The sequence below is a fragment of the Arachis ipaensis genome, chromosome B1 (genome assembly GCF_059453495.1).
Source record: "Arachis ipaensis isolate K30076 ecotype BB chromosome B1, ASM5945349v1, whole genome shotgun sequence".
NCBI lineage: Eukaryota > Viridiplantae > Streptophyta > Magnoliopsida > Fabales > Fabaceae > Arachis > Arachis ipaensis.
The window spans coordinates 31,749,895-31,765,235 of NC_142436.1; the positions used below are offsets into that span (position 1 = coordinate 31,749,895).

A 15,341-nucleotide genomic window follows, 5' to 3' on the forward strand; every position below is an offset into this window, starting at 1 on the left:
TCCTTCAATCCTCGTGGGATCGACCCTCACTCACCTGAGGTATTACTTGGTACAACTGGTGCGCAGAAATTGTGATTACACTTTGATTATGTAAAATTCATCGCTCTTTCTTTCCCTGGTAATGGCGCCAAAAACATGATGCCAATACCATGGTTCACAACTTTGCACAACTAACCAGCAAGTGCACTGGGTCGTCCAAGTAATACCTTACGTGAGTAAGGGTCGAATCCCACGGAGATTGTTGGTATGAAGCAAGCTATGGTCATCTTGTAAATCTCAGTCAGGCAGATATAAATTGATAATGGTGTTTTCGAAAATAATTAATAAAACAGGGATAGAAATACTTATGTAAATCATTGGTGAGAATTTCAGATAAGCGAATAGAGATGCTTTCGTTCCTTTGAACCTCTGCTTTCCTGCTATCTTCATCCAATCAGTCTTACTCCTTTCTATGGCTGGCTTTATGTGATACATCACCATTGTCAATGGCTACTTTCGGTCTTCTCTCGGGAAAATGATCCAAATGCCCTGTCACGGCACGGCTAATCGTCTGGAGGCATCACCCTTGTCAATGGTTTCATCTTATCCTCTCAGTGAAAATGGTCAACGCACCCTGTCACGGCACGGCTATTCATCTGTCGGTTCTCGATTATGCTGGAATAGGATTTACTATCCTTTTGCGTCTGTCACTACGCCCGGCAATCGCGAGTTTGAAGCTCGTCACAGTCATTCAATCATTGAATCCTACTCGGAATACCACAGACAAGGTTTAGACTTTCCGGATTCTCTTGAATGCCGCCATCATTCTAGCTTACACCACGAAGATTCCGATTAAGAGATCTAAGAGATACTCATTCAATTCTAATGTAGAACGGAAGTGGTTGTCAGGCACGCGTTCATAGGGAATGATGATGATTGTCACGTTCATCACATTCAGGTTGAAGTACGAATGAATATCTTAGAAGCGAAATAAGATGAATTGAATAGAAAACAGTAGTACTTTGCATTAATCTTTGAGGAACAGCAGAGCTCCACACCTTAATCTATGGAGTGTAGAAATTCTACCGTTAAAAATACATAAGTGATAATGGAGTTCATTGGTCTCGGCCCCAGAGGGGAACCGGAGTAACCAAGACTGTGAATACAATGATAAAAAGTTCTATTTATAATAAACTAGTCACTAGGGTTTACTGGAGTAAGTAATTGATGCATAAATCCACTTCCGGGGCCCACTTGGTGTGTGCTTGGGCTGAGCTTTAACTTTCCACGTGCAGAGGCCATTTGTGGAGTTGAACGCCAGGTTTTGATCCATTTCTGGCGTTCAACTCTGGTTCTTGATCCATTTCTGGCGCTGAACTCCAGAATTGGGCAGAGAGCTGGCGTTGAATGCCAGTTTACATCATCTATCCTCGAGCAAAGTATAGACTATTATATATTGCTGGAAAGCCCTGGATGTCTACTTTCCAACGCAATTGGAAGCGCGTCATTTTGAGTTCTGTAGCTCCAGAAAATCCATTTTTAATGCAGGGAGGTCAGAATCCAACAGCATCAGCAGTCCTTCTTCAACCTCTGAATCTGATTTTTGCTCAAGTCCCTCAATTTCAGCTAGAAAATACCTGAAATCACAGAAAAACACACAAATTCATAGTAAAGTCCAGAAATGTGAATTTAACATAAAAACTAATGAAAATATCCCTAAAAGTAACTAGATCCTACTAAAAACATACTAAAAACAATGCCAAAAAGCGTATAAATTATCCGCTCATCACAACACCAAACTTAAATTGTTGCTTGTCCCCAAGCAACTGAAAATCAAATAGGATAAAAAGAAGAGAATATACTATAAATTTCAAACTATCAATGAAACATAGCTCCAATCAAATGAGCGGGACTTATAGCTTTTTGCCTCTTGAATAGTTTTGGCATCTCACTTTATCCATTGAGGTTCAGAATGATTGGCATCTATAGGAACTCAGAGTTCAGATAGTGTTATTGATTCTCATAGTTCAGTATGATGATTCTTGAACACAGCTATTTTATGAGTCTTGGCCGTGGCCCTAAGCACTTGGTTTTCCAGTATTACCACCGGATACATAAATGCCACAGACACATAATTGGGTGAACCTTTTCAGATTGTGACTCAGCTTTGCTAAAGTCCCCAATTAGAGGTGTCCAGGGTTCTTAAGCACACTCTTTTTTTGCTTTGGACCTTGACTTTAACCGCTCAGTCTCAAGTTTTCACTTGACACCTACATGCCACAAGCACATGGTTAGGGACAGCTTGGTCTAGCCGCTCAGACCAGGATTTTATTCCTTTAGGCCCTCCTATCCACTAATGCTCAAAGCCTTGGGATCCTTTTTATTTGCCCTTGCCTTTTGGTTTTAAGGGTTATTGGTTTTTTGCTCTTGTCTTTTGGTTTTAAGAGCTTTTGGCTTTTTCTGCTTGCTTTTTCTTTTTTCTTTCTATTTTTTTTTCGCAAAATTTTTTTTTCTGCAAGCTTTGTTCTTTTCTGCTTTTTCTTGCTTCAAGAATCATTTTTATGATTTTTCAAATTATCAAATAACATGTCTCCTAGTCATCATTCTTTCAAGAGCCAACATATTTAACATTCTTAAACAACAACTTCAAAAGACATATGCACTATTCAAGCATTCATTCAGAAAACAAGAAGCATTGTCACCACATCAATATAATTAAGCTAAGTTCAAGGATAAATTCAAAAATCATGTAATTCTTGTTCTTTTGAATTAAAACATTTTTCATTTAAGAGAGGTGATGGATTCATAGGACATTCATAACTTTAAGACATAGTTACTAACTACTAATGATCATGTAATGAAGACACAAACATAGATAAGCACTTAACATAGAAAACGAAAAACAGAGAAAGTAAGAACAAGGAATGAATCCACCTTAGTGATGGTGGCGTTTCCTTCTTGAGGAACCAATGATGTCCTTGAGCTCTTCTATGTCTCTTCCTTGTCTTTGTTGCTCCTCCCTCATTGCTTTTTGATCTTCTCTAATTTCATGAAGGATGATGGAGTGCTCTTGATGTTCCACCCTTAGTTGTCCCATGTTGGAACTTAATTCTCCTAGGGAGGTGTTGATTTGCTCCCAATATTTATGTGGAGGGGAGTGCATCCCCTGAGGTATCTCAGGGATCTCTTGATTTGCAGCCACATGTTCTACCACTGAGCTATAGACCCTTGAGATGAATCTTTCCATCTCCCATGACTCAGAGGTGAAAGCTTTTGTCTTCCCTTTCCTCTTTCTTGAGGTTTCTCTGGCCTTAGGTGCCATTAATAGTTATGAAAAAACAAAAAAGCTATGCTTTTACCACACCAAACTTAGAATGTTGCTCGCCTTCGAGCAAAAGAAGAAAGAATAGAAGAAGAAGAAGAAGATATGGAGGAGATGGAGGGATGTGTGTATTCGGCCATATGGGTGGGATTGGGTGGGAAAGAGATGTTGAATTTTGAAGGTAGGTGGGTGTATGGATGTGAGTGGTAAACGAAAAACAGAAGGGATGACCATGAATGGAGAGAGAGAGGGTGAGAAGAAGTGAGTGGAGGTAGGTGGGGATCCTGTGGGGTCCACAGATCCTGAGATGATCCTATGAGGTCCACAGATCTTGAGGTGTCAAGGCATTTACATCCCTGCACCAATTTAGGCAAGCAAAATGCCCTTGCACACAACTCTGGGCGTTCAGCGCCAGGTTGGAGCCCATTTTGGGCGTTCAACGCCCATTTGTTGCCCATTTCTGGCGTTGAACGCCAGAACCATGCTTGTTCTGGGCGTTCAGTGCCAGCTCTTCTCCAGGGTGCAATTCTGGCGTTCAGCACCCAGATGATGCCCATTTTGGGCGTTCAGCGCCCAGATACTGCCCATTTTGGGCGTTCAGCGCCAGAACCATGCTCTATTCTGGCGTTGAACGCCAGGCAGATGCTTCCTCCAGGGTGTGATTTTTCTTCTGCTGTTTTTGATTCCGTTTTCAATTTTTATATTTATTTTGTGACTCCACATGATCATGAACCTATAAAGACATATAACTAAGAAAAATATAGTTAGATAAATAAAAATTGGGTTGCCTCCCAACAAGCGCTTCTTTATCTGCCATCTCTAATGAGATTTTAGCAGCTTGCACCCCATAGATTCCCAGTTTCTCTATTACAGAGAGGGGCATGAGGTTTATCCCTGAACCAAGGTCACACAGAGCCTTAAAGATCATGGTGCCTATGGTACAAGGTATTATGAACTTTCCAGGATCCTGTCTCTTCTGAGGCAATGTCAGTTGATCCAGATCACTTAGTTCATTGGTGAACAAGGGAGGTTCATCTTCCCAAGTTTCAATACCAAATAATTTGGCATTCAGCTTCATGATTGCACCAAGAAACTTGGCAGTTTGCTCTTCAGTAACATCCTTATTCTCTTCAGAAGAGAAATACTCATCAGAGCTCATGAATGGCATAAGGAGGTTCAATGGAATCTCTATGGTCTCTAGATGAGCCTCAGAGTCCTTTGGTTCCTCAGAGGGAAGCTCCTTATTGATCACTGGACGTCCCAGGAGGTCTTCCTCCTTGGGATTCACGTCCTCTCCTTTCCTCACAGGTTCGGCCATGGTGCTTATGTCAATAGCCTTGCACTCTCCTTTTGGATTCTCTTCTGTATTGTTTGGGAGAGTACTAGGAGGGATTTCAATGATCCTTTTACTCAGCTGGCCCACTTGTGCTTCCAAGTTTCTAATGGAAGACCTTGTTTCATTCATGAAACTCACAGTGGCCTTAGATAGATCAGAGACTAAGTTTGCTAAGCTAGATGGATTCTGCTCAGAATTCTCTATCTGTTGCTGAGTGGATGATGGAAAAGGCTTGCTATTGCTAAACCTGTTTCTTCCACCATTATTAAAGCCTTGTTGAGGCTTTTGATCCTTCCATGAGAAATTGGATGATTTCTCCATGATGAGTTATAGGTGTTTCCATAAGGTTCACCCATATAATTTACCTCTGCTATTGCAGGGTTTTCAGGATCATAAGCTTCTTCTTCAGAAGATGCCTCTTGAGTACTGTTGGATGCAGCTTGCATTCCATTCAGACTCTGAGAAATCATATTGACTTGTTGAGTCAATATTTTATTCTGAGCCAATATGGCATTCAGAGTATCAATTTCAAGAACTCCCTTCTTCATAGGCGTCCCATTACTCACAGGATTCCTCTCAGAAGTGTACATGAACTGGTTATTAGCAACCATGTCAATGAGTTCTTGAGCTTCTGCAGGCGTTTTCTTTAGGTGAATGGATCCACCTGCAGAAGTATCCAATGACATCTTAGTTAATTCAGATAAACCATCATAGAATATATCCAGGATGGTCCATTCTGAAAGCATGTCAGAAGGGCACTTTTTGGTCAGCTGCTTGTATCTTTCCCAAGCTTCATAGAGGGATTCACCTTCTTTCTGTCTGAAGGTTTGAACATCCACTCTAAGCTTGCTCAGCTTTTGAGGAGGAAAGAACTTGGCTAAGAAAGCCGTGACCAGCTTATCCCAAGAGTTCAGGCTATCTTTGGGTTGAGAGTCTAACCACACTCTAGCTCTGTCTCTTACAGCAAAAGGGAAAAGCATGAGCCTGTAGACTTTAGGATCTACTCCATTAGTCTTTACAGTATCACAGATCTGCAAGAATTCAGTTAAGAACTGAAATGGATCTTCGGATGGAAGTCCATGAAACTTGCAGTTCAGCTGCATTAGAGAAACTAGCTGAGGTTTCAGCTCAAAATTGTTTGCTCCAATGGCAGGAATGGAGATGCTTCTTCCATGTAAATTGGAATTAGGTGCAGTAAAGTCACCAAGCATTCTCCTTGCATTATTGTTGTTGGGTTCGGCTGCCATCTCCTTTACTTGTTCGAATTTTTCAGTAAGGTTGTCTCTGGATTGTTGTAATTTAGCTTCTCTTAGTTTTCTCTTCAGAGTCCTTTCAGGTTCTGGATCAGCTTCAACAAGAATGCCTTTTTCTTTGTCCCTGCTCATAAGAAAGAGAAGAGAAAAAGAAAAGAAGAGGAATCCTCTATGTCACAGTAAAGAGGTTCCTTATTGTTAGTAGAGGAAGAGAAGAAGAAAAAAATTCGAACACAGATAGAAGAGGGGGTTCGAATTTGGTAAGTGATGTGAGGAAGAGATGTTAGTAGATGAATAAATAAATAGAATAAGATGAGAGAGGGAGAGGATTTTCGAAAATAATTTTTGAAAAAGAGTTAGTGATTTTCGAAAATAGTTTTTGAAAAAGGTTAGTAATTTTTTTCGAAAATTAAGATTTAAAAATTGAAATAATTAGTTAATTAAAAAGAAATTTTGAAAAAGAGGGAAGATATTTTCAAAAATAAGAGAGAGGGAGTTAGTTAGGTGGTTTTGAAAAAGATAAGAAACAAACAAAAAGTTAGTTAGTTAGTTGAAACAAATTTTGAAAAGATAAGAAGTTAGGAAGTTAGAAAAGATATTTTGAAATCAAATTTTTGAAAAGGATAAGATAAGAAGATATTTTTTAAAAGATATGATTGAAATTAGTTTTTGAAAAAGATTTGATTTTTAAAATCACAATTAATGACTTGATTCACAAGAAATCACAAGATATGATTCTAGAACTTAAAGTTTGAATCTTTCTTAACAAGTAAGTAACAAACTTGAAATTTTTGAATCAAAACATTAATTGTTATTGTTATTTTTGAAAATAACTAAGAAATTTGAAAAAGATTTGATTTTTTGAAAAAGATTTTGAAAAAGATAAGATTTTCAAATTGAAAATTTGATTTGACTCATAAAAACAACTAGATTTTTAAAAATTTTTGAAAAAGTCAAATCTAATTTTCGAAATTTTAAGAGAGAAAAAGGGAAAGATATTTTTTTTATTTTTGAATTTTTAATGATGAGAGAGAAAAATAGAAAAATGATGCAATGCATGAAATTTTTAAATTAAAACAATGAAAGCATGCAAGAATGCTATGAATGTCAAGATGAACACCAAGAACACTTTGAATGTCAAGATGAACACCAAGAACATATTTTTGAAAAACTTTTTAATGCAAGGAAAACATGCAAGACACCAAACTTAGAATTCTTTAATGCTTAGACACTAAGAATTCAAGAATGCATATGAAAAACAAGAAAAGACACAAAACATGCAAATGCAAAGATCAAACAAGAAGACTTACCAAGAACAACTTGAAGATCATGAAGAGCACTATGAATGCATGAGAATTTTCGAAAAATGCAAGATGCACATGCAATTGACACCAAACTTATAACATGACTCAAGACTCAAACAAGAACACAAAAAATATTTTTGATTTTTATGATTTTCTAATCCTTTTGTTTTTTTTTTTTCGAAAATTATTTGAAAAACAAAAATAAGGATTCCAAAATTTTTAATATGAATTCCAGGAATCTTATGCTCTTTAGTCTAAAGCTCCAATCAAAGGGTCAGGCATTGCTTAATAGCCAGCCAAGCTTTAGAATGGATTTACATCCATTGCGGTGATTAGTTGAAGACCAATCCCAAAGGAGTTTGGGTATGGCTTTTCAGCCAGATAGAATTCAACATGTTACCACGAAACTCTAGAATTCATTCTTAAAAGTTTTGAAGCCATAGAATAATTTATTTTTGAAAACATTATTTTTATTATTTTTTTTTTTTCGAAAACAAAAGAAAAAGTTTTGAAAGATTTTTGAAAAATTTTTGAAAACAAAGGAAAAAGAAAATTACCAGATCTGAGCAACAAGATGAATCTTCAGTTGTCCAAACTCGAACAATCCCCGGCAACGGGGCCAAAAACTTGGTGCGCAGAAATTGTGATTACACTTTGATTATGTAAAATTCATGGCTCTTTCTTTCCCTGGTAATGGCGCCAAAAACATGATGCCAATACCATGGTTCACAACTTCGCACAACTAACCAGCAAGTGCACTGGATCGTCCAAGTAATACCTTACGTGAGTAAGGGTCGAATCCCACGGAGATTGTTGGTATGAAGCAAGCTATGGTCACCTTGTAAATCTCAGTCAGGCAGATATAAATTGATAATGGTGTTTTCGAAAACAATTAATAAAACAGGGATAGAAATACTTATATAAATCATTGGTGAGAATTTCAGATAAGCGAATAGAGATGCTTTCGTTCCTTTGAACCTCTGCTTTCCTGCTATCTTCATCCAATCAGTCTTACTCCTTTCCATGGCTGGCTTTATGTGATACATCACCATTGTCAATGGCTACTTTCGGTCTTCTCTCGGGAAAATGGTCCAAATGCCCTGTCATGGCACGGCTAATCATCTGGAGGCATCACCCTTGTCAATGGTTTCATCTTATCCTCTCAGTGAAAATGGTCAACGCACCCTGTCACGGCACGGCTATTCATCTGTCGGTTCTCGATCATGCTGGAATAGGATTTACTATCCTTTTGCGTCTGTCACTACGCCCGGCAATCGCGAGTTTGAAGCTCGTCACAGTCATTCAATCATTGAATCCTACTCGGAATACCACAGACAAGGTTTAGACTTTCCGGATTCTCTTGAATGCTGCCATCATTCTAGCTTACACCACGAAGATTCCGATTAAGAGATCTAAGAGATACTCATTCAATTCTAATGTAGAACGGAAGTGGTTGTCAGGCACGCATTCATAGGGAATGATGATGATTTTCACGTTCATCACATTCAGGTTGAAGTGCAAATGAATATCTTAGAAGCGAAATAAGATGAATTGAATAGAAAACAGTAGTACTTTGCATTAATCTTTGAGGAACAGCAGAGCTCCACACCTTAATCTATGGAGTGTAGAAACTCTACCATTGAAAATACATAAGTGATAATGGAGTTCATTGGTCTCGGCCCCAGAGGGGAACCGGAGTAACCAAGACTGTGAATACAATGATAAAAAGTTCTATTAGTCACTAGGGTTTACTGGAGTAAGTAATTGATGCATAAATCCACTTCCGGAGCCCACTTGGTGTGTGCTTGGGCTGAGCTTTAACTTTCCACGTGCAGAGGCCATTTGTGGAGTTGAACGCCAGGTTTTGATCCATTTCTGGCGTTCAACTCTGGTTCTTGATCCATTTCTGGCGCTGAACTCCAGAATTGGGCAGAGAGCTGGCGTTGAACACCAGTTTACGTCGTCTATCCTCAAGCAAAGTATGGACTATTATATATTGCTGGAAAGCCCTAGATGTCTACTTTCCAACGCAATTGAAAGCGCGCCATTTTGAGTTCTGTAGCTCCAGAAAATCCATTTTGAATGCAGGGAGGTCAGAATCCAACAGCATCAGCAGTCCTTCTTCAACCTCTGAATCTGATTTTTGCTCAAGTCCAATTTCAGCCAGAAAATACCTGAAATCACAGAAAAACACACAAACTCATAGTAAAGTCCAGAAATGTGAATTTAACATAAAAACTAATGAAAATATCCCTAAAAGTAACTAGATCCTACTAAAAACATACTAAAAACAATGTCAAAAAGCGTATAAATTATCCGCTCTTCAACGACCCGGTGCACTTGCCGGTTAGTTTGTGGTTAGAAATTCTGCATCAAGTTTTTAGCGCCGTTGCCGGGGATTGATTGTGATTGACAAGTACTCGTTGTTTGATTTCTTAGATTAGATAATTTTTCTTTTAATTAATTTTATTTTATTATTATTAATTTTCATTTTTCATTTTTGTTTATTTTCATTTTCGTAAAATTTTGTTTCTTTTTTTTTTTTTTTCGTTCTTTCGTTCGTCCCCACCCTCCTGTTTCGTTTATTTCTTTTTTTTTTGCTTTTATATTTTTTTTACTGTAGTCCATTTTAATTTTTTATTTATTTTATTTTTATTTTTATTTTCTTTTATTTTCGTTTTTGTTTCCTTCCATTTTTTTCTATATTCTATTAGTTTTGTTTTATTTTGTCTTTAATTTTTTTTAGAAAATAAAATAAAATAAAATAAAATAAATAGCACTAGTGTTTTTCTTAATTTCTGAAATTAAGTTTGGTGTTTCCTAGTTAGTCTTATTTTAATTTTTTTTTTAATTTGCCTAATAATTTTGATAATTTTTAGTCTTAATTTTACTAGTAATTTTCAAATTTTAGTGTTTGTTTGTTTTATTCAATATTTTTATCTTTTTACTCTGGTTACCTCATTGGAATTCTCTGCACTCTGACGTAGAGAGTTCCATCTTTTCTTGTCTTCTGTTTGTTTATGCGTAGGAACAGAGACAAAGAACATCTCTTAGACTTTGATCCTGAACCTGAAAGGACTTGTAGGCGACGTTTACAACAAGCAAGACTTTACAAGGCTGCAGAATCCACTATGGATAATAATAATGCTGTTAATGCCAATGTGGTAAATCCGAATGGGGATGAGCAACAAAGGAGAGTGCTTGGCTCTTATTCTGCCCCTACTGCAGATCTTTATGGAAAGCATTGTGGTGCCTCCTATAGCTGCGAACAACTTTGAGTTGAAGCCACAACTGGTCACCCTGGTGTAACAAAATTGCCAGTATCATGGACTTCCTCATGAAGATCCAAATCAATTTATATCTGATTTTCTGCAGATTTGTGATACTGTGAAGATAAATGGAGTGAATCCTGAGGTGTACAGACTCATGCTTTTCCCGTTTGCTCTGAGGGATAAAGCAAAGCTATGGCTAGATTTCCAACCAAAAGAGAGTTTGAATACTTGGGAAAAGGTTGTTACTAAGTTTCTCACTAAATTTTTCCCACCAAAGAAGCTGACTAAGCTTAGGTTAGAGATTCAGACCTTCAGGCAGAAGGAGGGTGAAACTCTTTATGAAGCTTGGGAGAGATACAAGCTGCTGACCAGGCAATGCCCTCCGGACATGTTCTCCAAATGGACCCAACTAGATATCTTTTATGAAGGTTTGGGTGAGATGTCCAAGATGAGCTTAGATACCTCTGCAGGTGGTTCATTGCACAAGAAGAAGACACAGAGGAGACTATTGAGCTTATTGAATTGGTGGCTAGCAACCAATATTTATACTCATCTAACAGGAATCCTGTGAACTCTAAGACCTCTCAGAAGAGAGGCGTGTTGGAAGTGGAAGCTGTTAATGCTCTTCTTGCTCAGAACAAGCTTATGTCTCAGCAAATAAATCTACTTATTCAATAGATGGGTGGCATGTAAGTCTCAGCTATCAACACCCAAAATCCATCTCAAGAGACCTTCTATGACATGGCAGGTAATTTTGTGCAAAATGATAATTATGATTATGCTCAACCCTCTTCTGAACAGGTCAATTACATGGGGAGTGCTCCTAGAAATCCCAATAATGATCCCTATTCTCAAACCTACAATCAAAGGTGGAGAAATCACCCAAATTTTGGATGGAGAGACCAACCTCAGAGACCTCAGAACTTCAACAATAATTCCCAAGGCGGCTTCTAACAGAACAATTACAATAACCGCCAATTTCAGTCTCAGCAGGCAAACTCTAAATCCCAAGAAGATTCTAACTGGGAGATGATGAAGAGTTTTGTGCAGGAAACCAGAGCATCAATCAAGAATTTGGAGATTCAGATGGGTCAAATAGCCACAAGAGTTAATGAAATTGATCAGAAGACCACTAATAGCCTTCCTGGTAACACAATTCCAAATCCAAGAGAGGAATGGAAGGCTATCACCTTGATAGATGGACAAGTGGCAAGTATGGAAGCACAAGTTAGTGAGGAGCCCATTGAAAAAGAAGCTCCAGAGGAGAAGAAGGAAGAAGTAGAGCATGTCCCTCCAAAGCGTGTAGACAACCCATTCCCAGACTCTTTTGACACTTATCCTACATTGCCAAAGGCTCTTGAGTACAAGCCTAAAATGCCATATCCTCAGAGACTTCAAAAGGAGACCAAGGACAAGCAGTTTTCAAAGTTCTTGGAAGTCTTCAGAAAGTTGCAAATCAATATTCCTTTTGCTGAGGTTTTGGAGAAAATGCCTATTTATGTCAAGTTCATGAAGGAGTTGTTGTCAAAGAAGAAGCCTTTAAAGGGAGATGAGATAGTGGTCTTGACTAAAGAATGCAGTGCCATCGTTCAAAATCACTTACCAAAGAAGATGCCAGATCCAGGGAGCTTTCAAATTCCATGCACCATTAGGAGCACAACCTTTGAGAAAGTGTTATATGATCTGGGAGCAAGCATCAATTTAATGCCGCTGTCTGTGATGAAGAAGCTGCAAATCCAAGAGGCACAACCCACGAAGATAGCATTACAGAAGGCATACAAATCTATGAATCATGCATACGGATTAGTGGAGAATATCTTAGTCAAAGTGGGTAAGTTCTTCCTCCCAGCAGATTTTGTGATTCTTGACACAGAAGAGGATGAGAACGCCTCTATAATTCTAGGAAGACCATTCCTAGCCACTGGAAGAGCTCTGATTGATGTAGAAGTGGGTGAATTAGTACTTAGAGTGCATAATGAGCAACTGGTCTTTCATGTCTTCAAAGATATACATTCAACAGGTGAAGAAGAGAGGTGCATGCAGACTGAGCTTATTGATCCAAACCTCAACAACCCCCTGATGACGAATAGCAGAATCTGCAACTCAACCCTCCTTTGGTGACAATCAATAAAATTCCTCCTGACATCAAACCTAAGTTTGGTGTTGGGAATGCATCATCCACCAAGGAGGAGGTTCCCAAAAAGAAGAAAATACCCAGGGGATGGAGAAATAAAGAGATCCCCACTGAAGGTTTCTCCCCAGGAATGAAGGTGGTGTTGACTAGCAATCCAGTGCGGACTTATACAGTAAACAGAATCCTCTCTCTAGAGCATATTGAGATACTTTATGGAGACACAGGAAAGAAGTTCAAAGTAAGGGGTGAAGAGCTGAGCCCCTATGATCCTCCTCCTTAGAGGAGCTGACCGTCAAGCTAGTGACGTTAAAGAAGCGCTTGTCAGGAGGCAACCCAATAATTTCGTATCCTTAGTTATTTTTTGAAGTAGTAGTTTTCTTACTTATTTGATTTTTATTGAGTTTTTATTGTTTTTCTAATCATGCAGCTATTTTATCACAGGAACCGAACACTTCAGAAAAAAAAACAAAAAAAAAATATATATTAAAAACAATAAAATAATACAAAAAAAACTATATATATATTAATTATTTTTACTTCTCTTGCTCTTTTATCCTTTTATTCTTCTTTCATCACACTATTTGTTTTTGTTTTCAGTTCTTCTTTGCTTGAGGACAACCAAACCTTTAAGTTTGGTGTTGACGCTTCGCTTATGAGTTTTCTATTTATTTTTAATGGCACCAAAGGGAGGCGAATCATCTTCACGGAGGAACACAACATGAAGAATAAAACAACCGCTAGGATAACTAAGGTGGTTGAGTTCCTTTCATTTTTTATTCCTCCGCTCTTTTCCTATGTTATGTTCTGATTTTCTGCTATTTTACTTTGTTTGTTGCATGATCCTTTATTAGTTAGAATCTTAGGTCTAGTTTAGTTTTCTCTTAATTGCTTTAATTCTGAAAAGATGTCTCATGTATTACTCACTGAGCTTGAATTCAAATAAAAAATACAGAAGTGATGTATGGCATGAAAAAGTGAGTTTATATTGAAGAATAGTCTTATTTACTTAGATGTAGTGGTATTTTCTGTAATTTTGAATGCATGACATGAACAGTGCATAGTTAAATTTGAATCAAAAAATGTTGATGTACAATGAACAGGAATTTAGAGAATTATTATGATTTCTCTGAAATTAATGAAAGTTTAATCCTTGAAGCAAAAGAAACAGCAAAAGAAAAATAAGAGCAGGGTCCAAGGCTCTGAGCATCAATGACTAGGGAGGTCAGACATGATTAAAAGCTCAAACAGTTGTTTCCCTAGTCACATGCTTGTGGTGTTTCTGTGTCAAGTAATCCTTGAGACAAAACATTTAGAGTCGAGATCAGTTGCAGAGTACGCCAAAGGCTTTGAGCACCACTGTTTGGGAGTAACTAAAATAAATAAATAAATAAATAAATAAATAATATTTAATTAGAACCTAAAGAGAGTTCCCCAGTTAAGTGCTTGTGGTGTTTCTGTGTCAAGTAAAGCTTGAGACAAAACATTTAAAGTCACGACTAGACTCAAGGTGCAAAGCACCAGAAAAAAAATAGCTGTGTTCAAGGATTAAATTGAGTTACAAAAGATCAGAGAATTCATAATATTATCCGGATTCTAATTCCAAATGACAGTAACATTCTTCCGATTCAAAGGTGAGTGAGATGCCAAAAGTATTCAGGATTGCAGTTGTAAACCCCACTATAAAAAGAGACATGAGCTTAATCGAACTCTCATTCTCATGCAAATTCACATCCTAAGCCTATATTAATTTTGGTTGCTTGAGGACAAGCAACAATTCAAGTTTGGTGTTGTGATGCGTGAGCATCTTTCCTATCTTTTCCTAGTGAATTTGCATTTAAATTGCCGAGTTTAATCAAGAATTAATTATCTTTTAGCCACTATGGATGCTACTTTAAGTATTGTGCAATTCTGTTTATTTTAGGTAGCATTTGGCTGGATTTGATGGAGTTTCCGCAGAAAAAGAGAAGAAGGCGAATGATGCTGTCAACCCTGACCTCTCTGCACTCAAACCATAATAACTCAAGCTAAAAAAGTCCAATGGACGTGATTTCAGTCGCGTTGGAAAGGTAACTTTCAGAGCTTCCAACGATATATAATAGTCCATACTTTTCTTCCATCAACTCTGCCAAGGCTGCGCCTAACTTGAGATTTCTCAAGTTAGGCGCAAGAAACAACAACAACACGCAACATGTGCTCTCCTCCAAGTAAGGCGCATTGCCTCCTCTTCAGTCCAAGTGAAGCGCCTAGTGTGGTGAACAGCATGAAGTTAGGCGCAGCTCTTAGCCAAGTTAAGGCGTGGATCCAGTGAAGCCAAGTGGTCCCCACGTTATAAGGCGCGGATTATTTAATTAATTCTGATTTAAATTTAAATTTTATTTTAAAATAGAAAAAGATATTATTTTAATTTTAAAAAGATATATTTTAAATTAATTAGGATTAGATATAAAAAAAATTCCAACAGGGTGATTCGAACACAACATTATTCCATTCCAATTTACAATCCTAGTTTTCTACTCTGAACCATGAGTAACTAAACCTCCACTGTTAAGGTTAGGAGCTCTGTCTAATTGTATGGATTGATTTTATTATTTTTCTATTTTAATTCATGTTTTGATTTATATTTAAGAATTGTTTTCGTTCTTTATTTTATGAATTTGGGTGGAACGGAAGTATGACCCTCTTTCTAATTGAGTTCATGTATAACTTGGAAAAGCTCTTTACTTGAACAACAGCTTGAAAAC

At 37.6% G+C, this 15,341-nt stretch overlaps 2 non-coding genes across 2 annotated transcripts; one reads left to right on the forward strand and one right to left on the reverse strand.

Moving 5' to 3' along the window:
• The first annotated feature begins 5,377 nt into the window (after window positions 1–5,377).
• On the forward strand, window positions 5,378–5,485 carry LOC148576125 (small nucleolar RNA R71). The gene has a single exon (XR_015903660.1). It is a non-coding gene; the product is annotated as a small nucleolar RNA R71 (small nucleolar RNA).
• Window positions 5,486–10,752: 5,267 nt separating this feature from the next.
• LOC148576126 (small nucleolar RNA R71) lies at window positions 10,753–10,859 on the reverse strand. The gene has a single exon (XR_015904345.1). It is a non-coding gene; the product is annotated as a small nucleolar RNA R71 (small nucleolar RNA).
• Window positions 10,860–15,341: the final 4,482 nt, after the last annotated feature.